Genomic DNA, 16,497 nt, shown 5'->3' with positions numbered 1-16,497 from the left:
GGTTTTAAAAGGGCCCTGCGGGGCAAAAAAAATAATAATAATAATAATCGAACGGCTGAATGGATTTGCACGAAACTTGGCAAAATTGTAGGGACTGGTAGCTCGATGTGCCTTTGCTAGGTCTCAATATATGTGCTTCAGTGGATTTTGAGAAATTAACGTTCAAAAACAAGATATATATCTGTAACAGCGCTCCGCTTCGCGGAGATAAAATTATATCTGTATTACCTAGCTGTTGCTAACACCAGTTAGCGACGGCTAGTAGGAGATAGCGACCATCTTGGGCCCCACTTTGCATGTGAGTGATATTTATCAATAATGACATGCAAAGTGGGCATGCCAAGATGTTAGCGACTGGAAACAGTCGCTAACATCGCTAGCTCCTATTATCAACTTTTGGAAATATTCGCGATAAGCGCGAATATCTCCAAAAGCTAGCACCTGCCCTGAGCAGTTCTTATCCATGTTATCCAATGGGAGGTGGATAACATGGCTAAGAGCATTAGCTCGGTAATGCATGAATATCGCTGAGTTTTCAGCGATATTAATGCATTGCAGTCGTTTTTTATCGTATTTGCGATAAACCTTGATAATAGCAAGGTTTATCTGCGATAATTTCTGACGATGCTTAGCGGTAAAAAAATCGTTGCTAAGCATCGTTAGGGATAAATATCGCTTAACTTTGGTAATATGCCCCAACGTCTGTTAACGTTCGATTCGAAGGAAATCAGGAAGTGTTGAAAAACATTGTCTGCGCCATCTTGTCTTTTTTCAAATGCCACACTTTTGTCGTGCACGGCAGCCATTTTAGATGCCTTGACCAGACCCACTCTGTGCACGCTGTCGATCCTTAGCATGGCTCCCCACCCTCGCAAGCATCTCCCCCAGGCAGTGGTTACCCCCGCTCTCTGTCTTATGCATGGGTAATAAACCTCCCCCCATCTGCGCTGCTCTTCCCTGAGAATCACACCCTGTGCCCGCCCGACACCTCCCTTTCGCCCTATTCACTACCGCACCCTCTGACACTCCTTTTCCTCTGTGTCCGATTGTCCAGGCCGGTCCTAGGGTATCAGCTAGCCCTGCAGATGTAGTTTATGGCCCCAGCTGTAAAGAATCACCCCTCTTCAAAGGAGTTATAGTAGATCAAGGCCCACACTCGATGAGATCCGTCACAGCAGACGCGTTCCTATTATCTGAAAACCATCCTGTATTGTGATTGGGGAGGGGACCGAGCCTGAAGCGGAAGATTCCAGGGATGACTCTTTGTACATCAAAGTTTTTACAATTATGTGTCACATTAAAAATATATAGCACTCCGACAAAGTAGTAAGATTATAAAACTTTAATAACTTATAAATATATACAAGAAAACAAAAACAGTAATAACATATAAAGATTTTTAGGGAAAAACAACGAAGTAGCGGTCGGCTGTGCGAATAGTCCCAACGCAGCACAACGTCCAGATTTCCGGCGTGGGGCGTCGCGGGGGGTGGGTCATCAGTAGCAAACTGTTGTGCGAATAGTTCCAAGGCAGCAGAACGATGGCACCAAGGTGATGTCCAGTAAGTTGCCGCACTGGTTTTGGTATCCTACAATGCTGCTCCGAATAACGGCGTGGGGCGCCCCGGGAGAGGCGGCGTGAACGGGCCTCTCCAGGTGGAGTGTCATCTGTTGTAGTGGGGCGCCCCTTTACCGTTTCAGTTGCCATTCCGTCCATTTTTGGTCCACTGTGTCAAAAGCCGCAATTCAGCTGAGTTGCGCCCACTCTTGCGGTGCAGCGATAGGCGGCTGTCACAGGACTCTCAAAATGGCGGCAGGCTGTTTCCTTTTTGGGCCTGGTCCACTGAAATGGCCCTGGGACACCTTGGAAATCGGACGCTTGTCTGCTAGGTCTTGGACCCCATTCTCGAAAGCGTCCCCTCCGCCTTGAGGATTCATCAAAAGTTTTGGGGGCCCCCGACTCCTGTAGGCTTCTGGTGGGGAGCGGCTGCCATGATTGCTCGCGGAATGACCACGACGGAGCTACGAGATGGTGGTGCTCTCATGCTGACGCCAGCTTCAGTCTGAAACATCCAGAAACAAGGTGGGGCTTTCATCGTTTGGGAAAAAAAAAAAGTTTTCATCCAATGAAAAGTGTTGTTTTTAGGTCATATGATCAAGCCTTCCATCATTAGGAAACCAAAAGTAAAATGAACCAATGAAAAGTTTTATAAACAAGTCACATGACCTGTTATGCGGCATAGGGTATAAAATGCGGAGAAAATACGTTGGCACGTGAGGCAGCGTCAGTAGCGGACCGATGTGCGAATAGGCCGAAGGCAATACAACGCTCCAAGATCCGGATGGCACCGAGATGGTGTCCAGCAAGTTGCAGCACTGGTGTGGCCATCCTACAATGCTGAAAGTCGGCGTGGGGCGCCCCGTTGGCCTGTGAGTTTGCGTCAGTAGCGGACCGATGTGCGAATAGGCCGAAGGCAGCACAACGCGCCAAGATCCGGATGGCACCGAGGTGGTGTCTAGTAAGTTGCTGCACTGGTGTGGCCATCCTACAATGTTGAAAGTCGGCGTGGGGCGCCCCGTTGGCCTGTGAGATGGCGGCAGTAGCGGACCGATGTGCGAATGGGGCCAAAGGCAGCGCAACAATATTTTCGGAATAGAAGACACCACAAGGCGCTGAGATGCCAAGATCCGGATGGCACCGAGGTGGTGTCTAGCAAGTTGTGGCACTGGTGTGGCCATCCTACAATGGTAAAAGTCGGCTTGGGGCGCCCTGTTGGCCTGTGAGATGGTGTCAGGAGTGGACTGATGTGCGAATGGGGCCAAAGGCAGCGCAACAATATTTTCTGACTGACACCACAAGGCGCTGAGATGCCAAGATCCGGATGGCACCGAGGTGATGTCTAGCAAGTTGCTGTACTGGTGTGGCCATCCTACAATGGTAAAAGTCGGCGTGGGGCGCCCTGTTGGCCTGTGAGATGGTGTCAGTTGCGGACCGATGTGCGAATGGGGCCAAAGGCAGCACAACAATATTTTCTGTATGGAAGATACCACTAGGCGTTGAGATGCCAAGATCCGGATGGCACCGAGGTGATGTCTAGCAAGTTGCTGTACTGGTGTGGTCATCCTACAATGCTGAAACTCGGCGTGGGGCGACCCATTAGCCTGTGAGATGGCGTCAGTAGCGGACCGATGTGTGAATAGGCCGGAACCAGCACAAGGCGACAAGATCCGGATGTCACCGTGGTGGTTTCATAGTTGAGAGGCACTTCATCTGCAGTGGGGCGCCGAGATCCGGATGGCACCGAGGTGATGTCTAGCAAGTTGCTGTACTGGTGTGGTCATCCTACAATGCTGAAACTCGGCGTGGGGCGCCCTAATAGCCTGTGAGATGGCGTCAGTAGCGGACCGATGTGTGAATGGGGCAAAGGTAGCGCAAGAATATTTTCTGAATAGAAGACACCACAAGGCGCTGAGATGCCAAGATCCGGATGGCACCGAGGTGGTGTCTAGTAAGGTGCACTGGTGTGGTCATCCTACAATGCTGAAACTCGGCGTGGGGCGCCCCATTAGTCTGTGAGATGGCGTCAGTAGCGGACCGATGTGCGAATAGGCCGAAGGCAGCACAACGCGCCAAGATCCGGATGTCACCGTGGTGGTTTCATAGTTGAGAGGCACTTCATCTGCAGTGGGGCGCCGGGATCCGGATGGCACCGAGGTGATGTCTAGCAAGTTGCTGTACTGGTGTGGTCATCCTACAATGCTGAAACTCGGCGTGGGGCGCCCCATTAGCCTGTGAGATGGCGTCAGTAGCGGACCGATGTGCGAATAGGCCGAAGGCAGCACAACGTGCCAAGATCCGGATGTCACCGTGGTGGTTTCATAGTTGAGAGGCACTTCATCTGCAGTGGGGCGCCGAGATCCGGATGGCACCGAGGTGATGTCTAGCAAGTTGCTGTACTGGTGTGGTCATCCTACAATGCTGAAACTCGGCGTGGGGCGCCCCATTAGCCTGTGAGATGGCGTCAGTAGCGGACCGATGTGCGAATGGGGCCAAAGGCAGCGCAACAATTTTTTTGGAATAGAAGAGACCACAAGGCGCTGAGATTCGGTTAGCACCGAGGTGGTGTCTAGCAAGCTATGCAGCTGAGTTGCGTGCGCACTTGCGGCGAATAGGTCGAAGGCAGCATAACAATGTTTTCTGAATAGAAGACACCACAAGGCGTTGAGATTCGGTTACCACCGAGGTGATGTCTAGCAAGTTGCCGCACTGGTGTGGCCATCCTACAATACTGCTCCGAATAACGGCGTGGGGTGCCCGAAGGGGGGGGGAGGCGGCGTGAACGGGCCTTCCTAGGTGGAGGCTCGTCTGCTGTAGTGGGGCGCCCCTTTACCGTTTCAGTTGCCATTCAGCTGAGTTTCGGCTGCTCTTGATGCTACAGCGACAGGCGGCTGCAACAGGACTCTCAAAATGGCGGCCTGCTCTTTGGATTTGGGCCTGGTCCACTAAAATGGCCCTGGGACACCTTAGAACTCGGACGCTCGATTTTTTTTTCCTTTCCTGTACATGCAAAAAAAGGTAAATGCCCGGTACGTTACACGCTTCATCTGCCATGATGAACTCTCCAGAGGAACCGAAAAAAAATATAGTTATGGTAACTATACCATGCATCGTCATATGGAGAGGTGGCACCAATTAATTATAGTGCTGCATAAAAGAGAGATTTGGAGGAGAACCCCTGACCTGCTAGTACATTCATCAAAGAAGTGGCACTGACAGCATCAGAGGCAAGGGAAACGGTCCCAAATATTTAGAAGAACTTTGGAAAGATTAAAATGACATGTTTAGATTGTGGCAAATTAATTTCATGTGGACAGATGAGTGTTACTCTAATAAATACAGCATATGAACATCATCATAGTCGATGGTTGGTAGAGACATTTTGACTATATCCTGGACCTGCCCGTCCTCGCCCAAAATGGCGCCGGAATAAATGGGACTCGTAACTCCTTGTTGTGTACTGGTTGCAGAACCTTGAAATCACGAGATACGTATGCAGTTTTGAAGCACATGGCGGGCGGGGACGAGAATTGATTGAATATTTGATTACTGTACTATTGAAAGTTCGAATTAACGTCACCCATGGTACTTGCCCGCAAATGTATATCTAGATAATTTTATTGTAACTGGCCCTGTCGTATTTTAATTATAAAATGTACGTCCACCGATTCCGTAACTGTTAGACACCTTAGTTCTTGCAACCTAATGGCCCGCCCGTTACGTTCCTCTACAGTGTAAATGTCTACTCATCATATACGATTACAGTTTGCTCCGTGGCCGGCCCACGTGGTTATAGGCTCGTATTTGTATAATGAAATTTTCACAATAAAGGTTTTTAAAAGAAAACATGGTAGTAGTATATACATTGGTAAAGTTTTTAATAATAGTCACTGTTTTAGAATCATTAAAAGGCAAGTGAAATAAAGCAGACCAATTACATGAAGGGTAAAAGGTATAATACGAAGGAACGCAGTAAAGATAAATGGTCAAGGGCTGTTGTGTTTTCTATTCCTGCAACATAAAGTGATCGATAAGAATCTCATATTCAGGCGTATCGGCGACTAAGACAGCAGGTCGACCCTCTTTTGCTCAACGGCTCCGTCATGGGACGAAGAAACGCTCTTTTTCTCGAAAAAAGAATATATTTTACTTGCAGGACAGTTGTAAATTTTCCGGGAAAGTACATTAGCCTGGAACATTATAACATATATTTAAGAAAAAATAATGTTCGGAAGTAATAAAAAGCGTAATTTTTAGGTCATATGACCAAGCCTTTCATCATTAGAATAAGAAAAGTAAAATGAACCAATGAAAAGTTTTATTAACAAGTCACATGACTTGTTATGCTTACGTTACGCGCTGCGCGCCCCGGATGACTTCCGGATGCGCTAACGCGGCGCGTCATATGACGCATTACGCGACAACGCAGGTCCAGAATATAGTCAAAATGTCTCCACCAACCAGCGGTCGGAACACAACCCCTTTCAGCAGGCTAAATAGTTCTGTTAAATGACAACAGAAGGGACAGGCAACAAGAACCATCAGTCAAAGAGGGGAGGGCTAGTTCTTCTCTACCGGGTTACATTGGGGCGCTACCGGAACTGATCTAATTGGTAGTCTACAGTGTTTCTGGATGTTTCAGACTGAAGCTGGGGTTAGCATGAGAGCAGTACCATTTCGTAGCTCCGTCGTGGCCATTCCGCAACCAATCATGGCAGCCGCTCTTTATCGTTATTTTGGGCGGGGTGGGTGGCGGAGCCGAGCTGTTTTGCAGCCATCATTGTGTGGAGTTCAGTTCATTTCACTAGTTTTGTATTTGTCATGAGGGGTTGTTCCTAATGTTTCTATTTTAGCGAGGTCAAAAAGAGATTCCATTAGTGGCCTACTGATTTTGCTCGATTCCTTTTCTTTTTTTTTTACACGATTTTTCGTTATCTGCAAAGACTAAACAGAGTATTGCGACTCTGTGTTTGTTTGTAAATAGAGAATGAACCAAAGAGAACCAATTCTAAAACAGTAAATACTTGGATAACAATCAATCAAATGGAGAGAGAAGCAGGCACGACGTATTACAACGGGGGCAAAGGCCTGCGTTAACTACCCTTCACTATGTGCAAAGAGAGAGTACTCCTAATAGAAATGAGGGGGGGGCACCATTCAAAGCAGATCAGTGTGCATAAACACGAAAATGTTTTCACTTACCACGTACTTGACATTCGACAGCTTATGATATTTGCTATTAAAAAACCATTGAAATTCACTGAAAAAACCATAGGTTATAGACCATATATAGTTAGGAATTAGCATTTACAAAACCTTGAAAATTCACTGAAAAAACCATGGGTTATAGACCATATATAGTTAGGAATTAGCATTTAAAAAACCTTATTTTACTCACACAAAACCATTGAAATTCCATATATAGTTAGTTGCACTAACTATATATCGCGCACCCGCAATCCACTGCTGATGATGTCACATATTACATCATTCATGACATGGTCAGTGACATCACTGATGACATCACTGATGACATCTCAAATGACATCACTGATGACATCACTGATGACATCTCATTTGACATCAATGACCACATCACTGATGATATCATTCATGTGACAATACAATGCATCTCCTCACATTTTAATATAACCTCTGTTTCACCCAGTGTTAAATACAGAGTATAATTTTTGAAACCATTGACACACCAATACTAGTTACTACATATGTACTCACTGATTCCTACGTCTACACACACATTCACTCATTCACCCATACAATCATTCATACATACAATCACTCATCTTTACAACACTATCATATGCACTCATACACCTATACAGACACTCACACTCTGCCACTCATCCATGGAGTTACTCACACACCTAGTCAGTCCTGTAAAGAATCAATCACACTTCCATTTTCTTGTCTATACAGTTAAAATAGAGCACCTTACATTTTCAAACATATACTAACACATACTTACCTTGTTATACAATCATTGATATAAGTACACATTGATCTGCACAGAGTCACACACCTCCCAGCCAGCCACACACACACACTCAGTCTCCCATACAAATACTTGGACAATCAATCAATAACCCATATAGTTACTCATATAGCTACTGATCAACACATGCAGCAGTTTACAGAACAACAGACATAATGATGCACAAATTAAGACAGTTTAGTCACTAACCCATGCACTCAGTGAGACACATTTAATCACTCACTCATACAGTCAGTCATGCACCTACTAAATCCTTCGTCCAGACACTTATACATCCACTCATTCTTCAATATGTAAGACATATTTAAACTTTACAGAAACATAAAATCACTGGATGCTGTTATCAGTGATGTCATCAGTGATGTCATTTGAGATGTCATCAGTGATGTCATCAGTGATGTCACTGACCATGTCATGAATGATGTAATATGTGACATCATCAGCAGTGGATTGCGGGTGCGCGATATATAGTTAGTGCAACTAACTATATATGGAATTTCAATGGTTTTGTGTGAGTAAAATAAGGTTTTTTAAATGCTAATTCCTAACTATATATGGTCTATAACCTATGGTTTTTTCAGTGAATATATATATATATATATATATATATATATATATATACATACATATATATATATATATATATATATATATATATATATATATATATATATATATATATATATATATATATATATATATATGTTCACTGAAATAACCATAGGTTTCACACCAGTTATGGTTAGGAATTATCATTTAAAAAACCTATTAAATTCACTGAAAAAACCATAGGTTTTACACCAGTTATAGTTAGCTGGAAATTTTACTCGCATAAAACCATTGAAATTCCCACGTTATAGTTAGTTGGACTCACTATAACTTGCGCGTGCACTGCACTGCTGATGACGTCACATATTACATCACTCATGACATGGTCAGTGACATCACTCATGACATCATTGATCACACCATCCAGTGAATGTGTGTCTTTTTGAAAAATAAATATTAGTGAGTAATGTTTAAATATTTAAATATATGTATTAATGTTTCACTTTGTGTATAAGTGGCTGCATGGGTTGGTGAGTAGCTACATGTGTAGGTATATGGGTTATTAGATTTTTTTTAATATCAATATGAGTGTCTATATGTTTGGTGGGGGTGTTACTTAGCACATAGATGCATGAATGACTGACTCTCTCTTTGTATGTGTTTTGAAGACAGCATATGTGCAGGACTGTATGGGTGGATGAGTGTGTATATGTGTGTGTTAGTGAGTGAATGACTGTCTCACTAGTGTCTTTATCAGTAACTACATATGTTTTAATCTAGTATATGTGAATATTGATGTATATAAGTGAGTATATGTGAGAGTGAGGGATTCTAAGAGTTCCTGTTTAAATTAGTATGTGTTTCTATAAGTGATTGTTTAAGAGAGTAAGTATGTGTAAGTTTCCTTAGAAGTAAAGTGGTAGTGTGTGTATAGCTGTATATGCTAATGAATGGATGTTCAATAGTTTATTTGCATGTGTGAGTATGTGTGTGAGTAACTTTTGGATGCCTGTCAGTGTGTAACAGGATGTATAGGCGTATCACTACATATGATGAGTGAGTATATGTATGAGTGACTATATAGAACTGTTGGTGAATCAGTGCATGTGTATATAGATGGTGGAATTATTCAATTGGTTGTTGTAACTGGTATGGGTATCTCCATTTTTAAAAAAATGTTAGTTTCTATTTTTGAATATGTGTTTTAAGGGTTACATTACAGTGAAAAGAGGTCTGTCACTCTGTCACAAGGATGGTGTCATCAGTGATGTCATGAGTGATGTCACTGACCATGTCATGAGTGATGTAATATGTGACGTCATCAGCAGTGCATTGCACGCACAAGTTATAGTGAGTCAACTAACTATAACGTGGGAATTTCAATGGTTTTATGCGAGTAAAATTTCCAGCTAACTATAACTGGTGTAAAACCTATGTTTTTTTCAGTGAATTTAATAGGTTTTTTAAATGCTAATTCCTAACTATAACTGGTGTGAAACCTATGGTTTTTTCAGTGAATTTCAATGGTTTTTTAATAGCAAATCTCTATAGGTATGAAAAGTAATATTTTTTATAATGAATTTTATATTATATAATTATGTATTTTTTTTTATTGTTTGCCCCGGGGCGCGTACCGGTGAACGCACGGGTGAGCGCAATGTTACGGCGCGCCCCGCGGCACGTACCGGGGAGCGTCCCAAAAGCGCTATTCCCGCGAACTAAAACAACATCATGATGTTTCGCGTAGTCGCGTGATGCGTCATATGACGCACTGCGTAAGCGCACCCGGAACCACGGGATCGCATACGATCGCACAACGTCATGACGCGCTTACGCAATGCGCCCCTGGGCGTGCCCCGGGGCACGTAGCGTAAGCGCGTCGGGTCATGTGATCTGAAAATAACACTTTTCATTGGTGCAGATCAGTTTTGGTTTCCAAATGATGAAAGCTTGGATCATGTGACTTGAAAATAACACTTTTCATTGGTCCAGAACACTTTTTTTTTTCAAACCCCCACCTTTTTCCTCACTCCGACTTTCTACTTTGAGAGAGGAAGACCTGTATCTGATTGTGACAATGGCATCATTAGTAGCTGCAGCTGGTGGACCCCCTCCACCACCACAACCACCTAGAAAGGAAGGACCACCATCCCAATTACCTACTCCCTGAACAAGAAGAGGATGAGGAGGAAGAACAGGAGGAGGAGGAACAACCCAGGCACTTTTTGCCTGAAGAGCCAAGACAGAGTCACATAAAAGTGCATTTTATTTGGGACTTCTTCTCCCACCCTCCTGGGCAGAAGAAAGTGAATGCCCCGAAGGTTAAGTGCCTTATTTGTGGAGATATTCTTTCCAGGGGCAATTGCAAGAAAAAATATTCATTCGGCAACTATACTATGTTGCGCCACATGCAAAGGTGGCATCCTAATAATCTTGCTCAAGCAGAAGTTCGTGCCATAGCGCAAAATCAGAAGAATCCACAGCCCAGCACCTCCTCTGCCAAAGTATCACATGCAGCACCTGAAGGACGGCAAATGGTGCCCAATGTTCAAAAATGTTTTGGCAGTCTCAAATTTGTATGTGTCTTCTGTGGCAAGACACTGTGCTATGGGGAACTAAGCGTGATCTTAATAAGCAATGCGGTGGAAAACCATCAATGTAACCAAAAGAAGAAGCAATAAATCTTTTTTTTGTGCTCCTGTTGAGCCATTTGTAATTCCTTTTTTTGTTGTTCCCCCAAAAAAACACCCAAAAAATTATAAAACTGTTCAAAAAATCAACAAAAAAAAATGTTCAGAAAAAAATAATATATAAGACAACAAAAACATTAAAAATAAAGTTCTTTTCAGAACTACCTCCCATTTTAAAAAATTACTAAAATTTTTAGCACTCTTGACTTCATTTTTCTCATGGGTTCGCGCACCGGTAAGCGCCCCGTTAGCGCAATCAAAAAAAAAAAAACAAGAGAAGGAGAGCATAAGAGAAAGAGAAAGAGAGAGTAATGTTAAGAGACAGACAGCAAGAGAGAGCAACACAGATGTACTGTGTAATACATAGTAAAACAGTGTAAAATATATAACAAAGTGTAAGAGAGAAAATGAAAAAATATAAGGCTGTGAAACAAAGAAAGAGAGAAGAAGAATACTAAAGCAGAGGCACATGAAGAATGTGAGTGGCTGTAAAGAGTAAAAGGAAAGAGAAAAAATGATGTACAAATAAAAGGTAATAACGGAACCAGATTTAAATAACACTGGTGAGGGAGAGAGAGAAAAAAGTAGTGTGCATAACTAAAGAGGGAGAAATATTGAATTAGGATAACACATGGGGAATGACAAAGAGAGAGGAGAAAGAGAGTAAAGGAAACAGTACCTGAATGGGCTTGAGTAAAACAGCAAAAAAAGATAAGTAATGCAGTGTGTGTGACTTATAGGGAGTCAGTGGGTGTAGGTCGGAGTGTGGGTGTGTAAGGTGTGTCTGTGGGTGTGGTTGTGTGGAGTGTTTTGGTGTGGGTAGAGATGAGGGTGTGTGAAATATGTGTGAGAAGTGTATGAGTGTGGGGTGTATATGTGTTCGATGTATGTGTGTGTATGGAATGTGTGTGTGTGTTTGAGGAGTGTGTGTGGGAGGATTTTGTGTGTGTATGAGGTGTGTGTGTGGGGTGTATGTTACAGGTGTGTGTATGTGTTCGGAGGGGGATGAGGTATATGTGTAGGAGTAAGGTAAATAATTAAGAAAAAGAGTTTGAGTGAAGAAGCAAAGGAAGGGAACAGAGGGTAAGTGAAGTAAAGAATAGGGATCAAAAGAAGTTGAATATGAGAGGGTAACTAGGGAAAGGGGAGTAAACATGGAGAATAAGAATAAGTGAGAGAAGCAGAGTAAAAACACAGGAGTGAGGTAGATTGAGAAAATGTTAGTGACCTTAAAGCAAAGGGTGATAACTAACTACATTTTTTAGTCATACTTACCATATAATAAATGTAACTTTAATTTTTTTTACTACAGTTGGTATCTGTGAAAGAGAGAAGAAAAAATAAGTTATAATTAGTAAAATATGTATTTTAAATTAAAAGATACAAATGAACACTCTATTTAGAAATAAAGTTAGAGTGAAGAACACAGAAAGGGAAATAAACTAAGGTAGAAGGACAAAAAGAGGGAAAGAGAAATAGAAGGAGAGCAAATTACAAAGAGTAAGGCATATAGATTCACTGAGAAAAAGAGAGAGAAGAACAGATAAATGAACTGAAGGTAAGAAAGATACTAAAACAATGTGAGTTAGCAAAACTAAATCTGGAAACAGAAGTAAGTAAAAAGATAATGACTGAGACAGAAAACAGTCTAATTAAGGATGCATTTAGAAGAATGAGGAATAGAAGATAACTGAGAGTAAGTGAAGAACAGTCATAGGGTGAAAGGATGAAGGGAGACAGGATAATATACAACGATTGAAGGAAATGGACTGAGGAAGTTATAAGGTAGACATACTAAGAGAAAAACTGAGTGAGGTGGAGTACATTGAGTGAGAAAAGGAAATGAGTAAGTGAGGAAAAAGAAGGAAAGAGAGGAGAAGACGACTAAAACAGTGGTACTGAGAAAAAATAATTTGGTGATGAAAGCAAAGAGAAGGACATTGAAAGAAAGGAAATGAAGGATAGTAATGGAACCAGAGTAAAAGAAATGGGATGAAGAACGATGAGAAAGGAGCAGTGAAGTTGTTGTAAAAGAAGTGATAGAAGGTATATAAACACAAGTGAACATAACACAAGTAGAGTGAGGCACTGAGCACATAGAAGTAGTGAACGAAAAACAGAGAGAAGAGGTCAAAAGTAAGGAGCAAACATAGATAAGCTAAGGAGAGTGGGTGATTTATAGTGATAGAGAGCAATAATACTGCTGAGTGAGTAAACAGGAATTACTAAAAGAGCAAAGGAGGAAAATACGGAAAAGAAAAGAAAAACAGAAAGACTGAAAGCTGAAAAGTTATGCAAGGGAGAGACGGGATACACACAGTTGAAATGAAAATGAGGGATTGTCAAAGAAGTGGAGTAAGGGAACGGGGTTACAGAGAGTGAGAGAAAGACATTATAAGTGAGTAAAAAGAGGTGAAAGAGGATGAAAAAAGGAAAGTAAATGTCAGAGAATGGAATACAATTTAATTTACACAATCCAAAGTATAAAATAACTTGTACAACATGTTACAAAGTTTATTTTTGCTGTTCTCAGAATATATTGAATTTCACTTAAAAGAGTGAGTTCAAATTACTCATCATATGACAGCGGGAAAAAAACACAATCTAAAAGATTGTGTTTTAAAAAAAACCTTAGATACTGACAAATCACAAATCTACGCTAATCTTAGATTGACTTACTTTTACTTGAGGCCAAATACTGTATCATGGTGGTCCTTTTCGCATTGGAAAGTACTTTGCTGTTCACTTAAAAATCCATTTCATCGACTTTCTAGAAGAAAAGCTCCAAGAACATCTGAAATATTTTCAATATTTTCATATACTCCTTTTTTCAGTCATGACTCTTTACTCATTCCTGCACCTTTCCATTTGGCCAAATAGTGTCAGATGTATGAGTATTTGTTCAAATTAATTCCAAGGCACTCTGAAATGATCTTTTTCCCGACGTTCTGAAAGAAAGGCTCTACAACATTTTCACAACATTTAAATATTTGTAAAACCATCTCTGACTCACTCATGTTCATCATTTTGTATAATACTAACCTCACTTATTATGAGATCCAATTACAGTACCTATATGACAAGTCAATTTTTTATATTGCCTGGAACACTTTTACTCAGAATATATTTTTAAACAGCAAAATAACCTTTATAAACTACTCCCGTCTTCATATGCCAATTACTTTTACCTAAATTTTGGCTGTAAAAACACTAGGTATGAATTTATAAAGCCAAAAGGCAAACGTTGTTTGAAAGTCAAATGAGTGTCGTTACATTGGGTCCAACCTTTAGAAGTTTTTAAATAGCATGTGTAATGCCCTGATGTTGTAGAAGGACCATCATGAAAAATAATAACTACAGTTGCAAAGGTTCTTCCTGATATCGATAACTGAGAAGCCACAAAATTTTTAATAGAAGTTGTCAATTTAGTTCCATCAGGTCTACATCGTTGGAACATTAAAATGACATAGTGACCATAATTTTGTAGAAATAATTTGGACAGCATTGTAGACTTACATTGGGTACACACCATATTGTGATCAGCTGCTTTAACTAGATTATTAAAAGGCACTGATTTGCAGTCTGGTAAAGTCAAATATATAAATCTTTCACTGTCTATTCTAGTAGTACTTGATGAAGCACAGTTATCACAGTCATGTTGCCATTGATAAGAAAGGTTAAAAAGATTTTTTATATCTACTCCTTCATCTTCCAATACATCAAACATATACATTAAAAATTCCTGACAATCCTGCAAAATTATCTGTGAAAATTGATTTTGACCTGAACATATGTATACAAGATTCCTAATTTCTGAAACACTTTCTATTTTTCCTCTATCACTACTACATTTCTTTAACACAGAATTCAATAAACAGCACAATGTTTGTTCCCGATTTTCGACAATCTGTTTTTGTAAATTTTGAAGAAAAAAAACAACATTAACTACTACATTAGCATAGCAGTTGACACCAGAACTGTTTTCAAACTGAAATCCAACAACATCCTCAACAGAATCCTTTTTCCTTCTGCTTACAATTACAGTTTCATCTACTTTTTGTCTTTTTGCTACTACCTCACTGCAATTACTCTCATTTCTTCTTTTTCGGCCTACCACACGTTTTTCAATCAGAGGATATTGAGACAAATGTGGAGCATACTCTCTTCTTAATCTATTGTATTATTTAACACAATCTAGATCAGCACACATCTTTGTTTCATCACACTCAATCAAGTACAATCCTGATAAAGTTCTGACTCGTGATAAAGCCACATATGCCATACCCTCTTTAAACACAGAACTTCCAATGTTCACCAAAGCACTATCTACACTTAAACCTTGAGATTTATGAATTGTCACCGCATATGCCAAACAAATAGGAAACTGTTTTCGGCGAACATATAAGTCTTTCACGAGCAAAAATCTAGCTCAACAACAACAAATTTGTTCTATTTCATCAATGCCATCAAATTTAATTTTTATAATTTCAATTCCATCTCTATTTTTGTAATTCACAAAACCAACAACATGACCCATTGCTCCATTTACCAGACCTCTTTCAACATTTAAATTCCTTCTCAAAATGACACGACAATTCAAACAAACATTCAGAGTCTTTTCAAAACCAGCAGTTTTAGATATAGTCTTCTCCAATGAATCCAATTTTGATTTCAAATTTTCTGACAAAATAATTGTTGCTCCCATATGCTCTATTTTATCTATAGCTTCCAGTTTCACTATCTCTTCATTTTCTAACTTCAGCATTTTGTTGTTGAACATGGAACATTCTTTCAGAGTAGGCATCAAACATATGGCAGATTTCTTCTCGTAATTTTCTTAAAAATATTCTCTGGAAGAATGTTTTCATTTGGGTACAAATTAGAAATTAACCGTCCACGTAAAGCTTCTTTCCCTTGTTGACTTATTTTTCCTACTCTTACATCTTGTAAAATATTTTTATAATCTTCATCCTTTGCCTGCCGCATATTTTGAAGCAGTTCTGCATATTTGAAGTTTAACCATATATTAACGTTTCCAATGCTTCCTAGGCACTTCCTGGTATCTTCATGTGTGAGCATATTGAACACAGGTTGTCCTTTCACTGGAGTCAACTGCAGAAGATCTCCAAAAACAATAATATGTTTTCCTCCAAATAAAACATCATAGTATGTTCTAAGAATTTCTTGCATTCTCAAATGCACAAAAGCAAGCATTATATTTGACACCATGCTTACTTCATATAGCTTGTGATATTGCAATTTGTTATCATGCTCCACTGGCAGCATCAGTAAACAATGTAAAGTAATCCCTTTAATATTATGTGCTGCCAGCCCAGTTGGAGCGGTAACAACACAAGACAGCGGTGATTCATTCCTTTTCTGCAGATAAGATGCAATTGCTTTAATCAGAAAACTTTTTCCAGTTCCCGCTTCTCCACTCACGTACAGTCGGACAGGCTTAAATTATGTACATGAGCACTCTTTCTTCTCATGACTCAATCCATGTTCAACCTGTTCTGTGACTTCGTCATATATCAGTTTCTACTCAAGGTTTAATTGTTTCACCAAATCTTCTAAATGAATTACATCCTCTTGAGCTTGCTCCATAGCTCTTTCCACTTCATCCATGGCAGTGGCAGCTTCATTTTGGATAATTGGTCCTCCTAGTGGATCCTGACTCAATGAAG

This window comes from Lissotriton helveticus, chromosome 2_2 (genome assembly GCF_964261635.1).
Source record: "Lissotriton helveticus chromosome 2_2, aLisHel1.1, whole genome shotgun sequence".
NCBI lineage: Eukaryota > Metazoa > Chordata > Amphibia > Caudata > Salamandridae > Lissotriton > Lissotriton helveticus.
Note: the sequence above shows the minus strand (reverse complement) of the source record.